We start from the raw sequence: 7,748 nt of genomic DNA, 5'->3' as shown, positions 1-7,748 counted from the left end.
GAGTAATTAGTACTCTACACAGGTGGTCGTTTGAGTTAAACTTTAAATAAATTGGATATACTTTTTATACATATGAATTTTACAGTTTATTTTTAATGTTAATGTTAATGTTTTATATGTTAATGATTTTCTTTTTTTTAGGTTTCTTGCCTTTAAAAACACCCTTTTTAAAGGCAAGACCAGCTCTATAAGCTTGAATCGTGGAGGCTCTGGGAAAGATTAAAGTGGAAAGGTAAGAGGGTCCCACAGTTTGTGTACTAGGACATAAGTGGAGTCTTGATGTAGTAAGAGTAAGGTTCCACTAGTTTTGTACTAGGACATAAGTGGAGTCTTTGGATGTAGTAAGTAAGAAAAGTTAACGTTTTTACCACTGTGGTGTCACTAGACATAAGTGGAGTCCTAGCAGTAAGAGTAAGGTACACTGTTGGTACTAAGGGCAGAAGTGGAGGTCTTGAATGAAGCCTGTAGTCTAGCTGACTTATGACTAGAAATTGAGGAGTCTGATAAGGTAAGGTCCACAGCTGATAGGACATAAGTACAGGATGTAAGTAGAGTAACGGTCCGCATGGAGTACTAAGACCAAGGTCCACTGTAAGTACAGTCGACATAAGTTCATTTAAGTCTAAGTAAGGTCCACTTTGTACTACGGACATAAGTGGAGTCTTGATTAGTAAGTAAGAACTAGATTAGCTCGCTGGTGGAAGCCTAACACTCTATACATACCCTGGGGCTCGCCTCCTCCCTTCTTCTTCTGGTCACCGCCTACTCCCCCCTCTTTTTCCGGTTTTCGGTCGGCCCCTTAGACAAATCAAATCCTAAATTTTGACGAACGGGATATCCACCAGCAAATAGGACATATTTTGAATTTCAGTTTATAGCCAAATGTGATCAGGAGGTAGGTCCACACTAAACCAACATCATCCGCCAGAACTGCCAACCGCTAGCCAATGTAAGATGGCGTACGAAGTCGTTATTTTTATCAATCATTAGGATTGAACCGAAAAAAAAAAAAAAAAAAAAAAAAAAAAAAAAATGTACCTACTCGTTTTTTGATTGCAAATGCATACTTCACGGGTTACTTTCTGGTTTTCTCGTGTTGCTTCAGCACCTAACTGAGAAAAATGGGAAGTATTGTGTCTCTTCTCGCCCATCTGATCAGGGACATACGAGATGGACATGCTACGACACAGACCACACGAGTCTAATGTAGCAGTTGTTTCATTGCTCATGGCCTTGAGAAGGGAAAAAACAGTGCAAGATGCTTCTCCTCTAACGGAAATTAGGGTATTTAGCTAAATTTACCTGCATTGGCTTTGGGCGCTTGGTTCCCGTTTTGCAACACCTGTATAGTGGTCACATCACTAGCTGAATTTCCGTTGATATCTCGCACTATTAGTTCAACATACTTCTCCTCCTGGGTATTTAGCTAAATTTACCTGCATTGGCTTTGGACGCTTGGTTCCCGTTTTGCAGCACCTGTATAGTGGTCACATCACTAGCTGAATTTCCGTTGATATCTCGCACCATTAGTTCAACATACTTCTCCTCCTGGGTATTTAGCTATACATATTTACCTGCATTTGCTTACAAGGACGTTTTGTGTCGTTCGGGGAAAAAATTGTGTCTTGTGGTAGTGGGGACACTTTCATTAAATTGCATTGCCTACACAACATTCGAAAAAAAATCGGATGAAACTCTTCAGAAGACACTCTTGTCAGTCTCTTCCAGGCAGCCCTATACTTTGTCTTCACTCTTGATGATCTTTTGCTTTGTTCTTTGTCCAAACAAATTTCTTCGGAAAGAGGAAAAAATCGAGTTTTAGAGTCCAAACTATCTATAAAACTTACTTCTCTGATGTTGATTCCCAGGTACATACACCTTCACACTAAAAGTAACAGACGGCTCCAACCAATCTTCCACGTCCGATGTTCACGTGTTCGTAAAGGTCGCCTCGCACCAACCTCCTCACGCCCAGGCCGGTGGTAACTACACCGTCATCCTGCCTACTACTTGGGTGATGCTGGATGCGACTCGTTCCCGTGCTGAGAGCGATGGCGTGGAACTGGTCAATTTCACCTGGGTACAGCGAGCCGGCCCGAGCCGATTGGTGTTCGTGTCTTTGGAACCAAATGTGAGTAAAAAGGCCCGATCCGACCTAAAATCGTGTCGTTTGTGGTGGAAACACTCTCATTTAAATTGCATTGATGCCAGCCTAGTTAGCTTAGTTGGTAGTGCGTCTGCCTTGTAAGCGCTAGGCCGCGGGTTCGATTCCCGCCCGGGGCGGATTTTATCCTGATGGGATAATGTTCGTTCTCGGAAACGGCTGGCTTTCTCCTATCCTGTCTTCCTTCTCTCCTCGATTTCGGGACGATAAGACCATAGCAGTTAAAGCTGTCTTCCTTCTCTCTTCGATCTCGGGACGATAAGACCATAGCAGTTACAGTTCCCTCTGTCAAACCTCTTAAAAAAGCGAGTAATCTCCTATTTGTAAGCGCTAGATCGCGGCTTAGATTTCCGCCCGCGGCGAACTTTTTTTAGGATAAGGTTCGTTGGGGGGATCCCCGGGAAAAACAAAAAAAAGCTTTGTCATTTTTTTTTTTTTTTTTTTTTTTTTTTTTTAAATGCAGAAAATTGATACATGAAAGATGCAGAAAATTGATACATACGAGTAAAAGACATACAAGAAAATAAAGAAGTGGTATGAAAAAAATTAAAATCCCTACATTTAGCTGAAAAAAAATCCCTACTTTTTCCAAAATTTCCTCCACTTCTTAACTACTATCTATGTCAGACTTCGAAAATTTCGAGCAACCACATGGGAACAGAAATTCCCCTTGAGAGCAAAAATACTATCTGAGAGCAAATTCGCACAAAAAAAAAAACGACAAAAAGTAGTGAGATCCCTATCTAAACTCACCGGGTAATACAGTGACGTTGCCCGTAGCGTGTCCGGATGCGTGTTTAGCCGTAACGTTCACCCGGAATACATACACGCCGCGTATAAGTTTGCGCAGGCGCAGCGTAGCTTTGTTCTGATCCATCATGCTGGTCTCTGCACCGCCCTCTGGTGATGATAGCAGAGTCCATTGATATTGATAGGGGTCATCTGTAAAGACAAATAAAATTGGCTAGATTCACCCAAACATTAACACAGACAAAAGTACATAAATGTTGGGGTAAAAAAAAGTAGACCAGAATATACAGCCTCATTTATCCTGCCAGAATGAGACTGAAAAGTTCCTTTCAATAAGATGTAGGTTAAAGTTATCCCATAACCCATAATGTTGTAGGAAATTTCGTTCATGATAGCCACACTGCCCTCACGTCACGTAGACTCACGTGACGTGATAGTAGTGTTTCTACCTTAACCCCTTACCTTTCTCGACAGGTACTACGAACGAAGACAACTGAACCTCGTTCTCAGGCAGCTTAACCACTTTAGATCGTACGGATACACTCAGCTCTTTGCTCTCATCTGGCCCCAGGGACATGGATGGGTTAAGATGGTCCAGGGACTGGTGAGGGTTAATGCCCCCCTCTGAGTAGATGGGAGAGAGGAGAGGGGGGTCATTGCTCTGCAAATAGAGGGGGGATGTTTTATTAAATGTTGCTCTTTTAAATGTTGTTTTATTAAATGTTGCTCTCTTGTTTTATTAAATCTTGCTCTCTTAAATGTTGTTTTATTAAATTTTGCTGTCTTAAATGTTGTTTTATTAAATTTTGGTCTCTTAAATGTTGTTTTATTAATTCTTGCTCTCTTAAATGTTGTTTTATTAAATCTTGCTCTCTTAAATATTGTTTTATTTAATGTTGCTCTCTTAAACGTTGTTTTCTTAAATGTTGCTTTTTTAAATGTTGTTTTATTAAATGTTGCTCTCATCTGGCCCCAGGGACATGCATGGGTTAAGATGGTCCAGGGACTGGTGAGGGTTAATGCCCCCCTCTGAGTAGATGGGAGAGAGGAGAGGGGGGTCATTACTCTGCAAATAGAGGGGGGATGTTTTATTAAATGTTGCTCTTTTAAATGTTGTTTTATTAAATGTTGCTCTCTTAAATGTTGTTTTCTTAAATGTTACTCTCTTAAATGTTGCTCTCTTGAAAAACCGGGTTTTTTTTTTTTTTTTTTTTTTTTTTTTTTTTTTTTTCAGTTCAATCCTAATGATTGATAAAAATAACGACTTCGTACGCCATCTTACATTGGCTAGCGGTTGGCAGTTCTGGCGGATGATGTTGGTTTAGTGTGGACCTACCTCCTGATCACATTTGGCTATAAACTGAAATTCAAAATATGTCCTATTTGCTGGTGGATATATCTCATTAATCATGAGATGTGTCCACCAGCAAACTCAATTTGAAATTTATTTAACCTATATGAAAAATATGTATACTTAAAATGTCAAATAAAAATTACAATTACAATTACAAAATTACAATTACTAAAAGAAAAAAATCCAAAGAACGGAAATTTTTGTTGGGAAAATTTCCGTCCTGGCCGAGATTCGAACCCAGCACCTCCAACCCTTTCTAATTTCAACTTTCCATTCCAGGTGACAACATGATTAAATTGCTACAAAAAGGAGCTGTCACAATTTGAGCAGTTACCAGTGTTATTATAGGGTTAGGTTAAACACAAAAAGGCTTCTGAAGAAATATGTACCAGAAATTATAAATGTGTTAAACATATTTAAATGCTTGTCTATTCCCCACTTGATAAACCCCAATAATTTTCATGGCTTGACTTGAATTTGAACTAACAACCTCTGGATCTGAAGTCCACTGTGCTAACCATTACACCACTGAGGTTGGTAACCTGCCAGATGTGTTCAACATGGAATAAATTTCATTATTGGATTTTGAGGCCTGATCAGATATTCAGGCTATTTTCTTCTGAGGCTCTTTTTTTCAAGTGAGTTCTACGATCCACTAGTTACTTTAAAAGAATTTTAAATCAAAAGTACTGTATCTGTATCCTACTGATAAGATAACACTTTGGTCTGGTATCTACTTTTACTTACTTACCTATTGTTCAATATGTTCCATCACTTGTACAACTCCAAATATCCAGGCTAAGTATATTCAGCATTGTACCCGGAACACGGGTATCTACACATGAAAAACTAGATAAGGATACCCCATTTCCTGCCCTAACTCCTTATCTTATCGCCAGTTATCGCCAAAAAAATGAAAAACCCCCCCTTATTTCCCTTATCAGTTTATCACAAAATCAAAATTTTTCGAAACTCGAAAATTTTTGTTTACAAATGTGAAGTTAGCAAAAGTTGTTGGAAACGGAGAAAATTACTAATGTGAAGCTAGCCATTGCTTACCTCCAAGGAGGTTGAGATTTGCTGGATTTGAAACGAACGCTTGAAAAGTGCGACACAAGTCGTAGAATCGACTTGTGTTTTTTTTAGGATTTTTGAATTTTAAATTTTTTGCTCAAACCAAAATCTTTTTGTACAGTTTGTACTTTTGTTCTAGTTCTAGCGCTAACTAAAAGCTCGTCGTTAGTAAATTACCCAACACTGTCGCTGTCCTGGATGGAACCCCTAGCACAGATGATGATCATATCATATCTTACAGGTAAACTTAATTTTATATTGATAGATTCTGATGTAACTTTGTGAAGATTCATCTTGAAAAGAAGAACACAATAACTTTTACTCTCCAACTGTGAAGAGTAAAAGTTATTGTGTTCTTCTTTACTTAATTTTATTCCTACCTGTAAAATGTTGAAAAAACTGACAAAAATCAATGAGATCTCCTTCGAAAACCTCTGATGTAAAAAAGTTGTGCCAGGATGCTTGATTTTTGGACCAAGTCCAAAAATCGACTTTTTGATGGGTGAGGTTTGCTATTTACATCAGAGGTTTTTTTTGTGGGGATCTCACTGTTTTTTCTTTCTATAGTTACACTTATTTGTTAGTTTATTTTTCCTTGCCGGTGGGAGTTCACTTGAATACAAACCACCCTCTCTTATAAATATTCCCCTTTTGGGTACTTTGATCTTGGCGCATCTTTTTTACATCAGAGGTTTTTTGTGGGGATCTCACTGTTTTTTCTGTCTATAGTTACACTTTTTGCCTTGCACGTGGGAGTTGCAGCAAGGTCCACTTGAATACAAACGTCCCACTCCCCTGTTAGACATTTTAATCTTGGCGCATCTTTTTTTACATCAAAGGTGTTTTTGTGGGGATCTCACTCTTTTTTCTGTTCATAGTTGCACTTATTTTTATTTATTTATTTTTTCTTTTTCATTTTGATTTTCTTCTTCTTTGCAGGTGGGAGTTACAGCAAGGTCCACTGGAATACAAACCCCCCGCCTTGATGAACGTATCTCTACTCAAGTTAGACAATTTGAATATCACAGGCAATTAATTCAACCAATCCCAGAGCAGAAGATGTGTACGGGGAGGAGTCAGCCAATGGGAGACTAGAAGGGCGTGTCTTTGGAAGAGAACCGGCCAATGGTAGAGAAGGAGGTGTTTATCGCAGAGCGGCGGATTCAGCCAATGAAAGAGTAGAGAGAAACGACTGGGCAAGGGAGGAGTTACCCAATGAAAGGATAGAAAGGCTTGTCTTTGGAAGAGAAGGGGAGGAGTCAACTAATCACAGAATAGAAAAGCGTGTCTTTGGAAACGAGGGGAAAGCGTCAGCCAATCACAGAATAGAAAGACGTGCCTTTGGAAATGAGGGGAAGGAGCCAGCCAATCACAGAATAGAGAGGCGTGTCTTCGAGTCAGAGAGGGAGGGGCTAGCCAATCAGGAGGCAGTATATGGAAGGAGGAAAAGAGGGGAGGGGATGTGTTTGCCCGTGATGGACGAATCCCGTTTGATTTCCTCGTATGTGCGCGCGCAGACCTTGGTGAGTATAACAACATGATTTCTAGACCTTTTAGGTATTCAAATTTATTATGGTGAGATTTCTATAGGGCTTATTATTTCTTTTATTTTCATTTATTTCATTTGAAAATGAAACAAATAAGCGCTAGGTTGCGGGTTCGATTCCCGCTGAGTTCGGATTTTATCCTGATGGGATAATGTTCGTTCTCGGAACGGCTGGCTTTCTCCTATCCTGTCTTCCTCCTCTCTTCGATTTCGGGACGATAAGACCTTAGCAGTTACAGTTCCCTTTGTCAAACCTCTTTTTTTTTAATCCCTTGACCTTAGTAATTCAAACAACCAAACATCTAAGTAAACCAATGCAAAACGGTCGAGTTAAAACGTACCTAGACCTTCACTTCGTTCGGTCAATAAAAAATAAGGACAAGAACTTTACCCCTCTATTTGCAGAGCAATGACCCCCCTCTCCTCTCTCCCATCTACTCAGAGGGGGGCATTAACCCTCACCAGTCCCTGGACCATCTTAACCCATGCATGTCCCTGGGGCCAGATGAGAGCAACATTTAATAAAACAACATTTAAAAAAGCAACATTTAAGAAAACAACGTTTAAGAGAGCAACATTAAATAAAACAATATTTAAGAGAGCAAGATTTAATAAAACAACATTTAAGAGAGCAAGAATTAATAAAACAACATTTAAGAGACCAAAATTTAATAAAACAACATTTAAGACAGCAAAATTTAATAAAACAACATTTAAGAGAGCAAGATTTAATAAAACAAGAGAGCAACATTTAATAAAACAACATTTAAAAGAGCAACATTTAATAAAACATCCCCCCTCTATTTGCAGAGCAATGACCCCCCTCTCCTCTCTCCCATCTACTCAGAGGGGGGCATTAA

The 7,748-nt window shown here is 39.3% G+C and overlaps 1 long non-coding RNA gene across 1 annotated transcript; it reads left to right on the top strand.

The window, feature by feature from the left end:
* The first annotated feature begins 5,510 nt into the window (after positions 1–5,510).
* On the top strand, positions 5,511–6,373 carry LOC113466984. The gene is made up of 2 exons (XR_003391212.1): positions 5,511–5,583; positions 6,282–6,373. It is a non-coding gene; the product is annotated as an uncharacterized LOC113466984 (long non-coding RNA).
* Positions 6,374–7,748: the final 1,375 nt, after the last annotated feature.

Source organism: Diaphorina citri, unplaced genomic scaffold (genome assembly GCF_000475195.1).
Source record: "Diaphorina citri unplaced genomic scaffold, Diaci psyllid genome assembly version 1.1 scaffold378, whole genome shotgun sequence".
NCBI classification, from domain to species: Eukaryota; Metazoa; Arthropoda; class Insecta; order Hemiptera; family Psyllidae; genus Diaphorina; species Diaphorina citri.
This window is presented reverse-complemented; position numbering and strand designations above follow the sequence as displayed.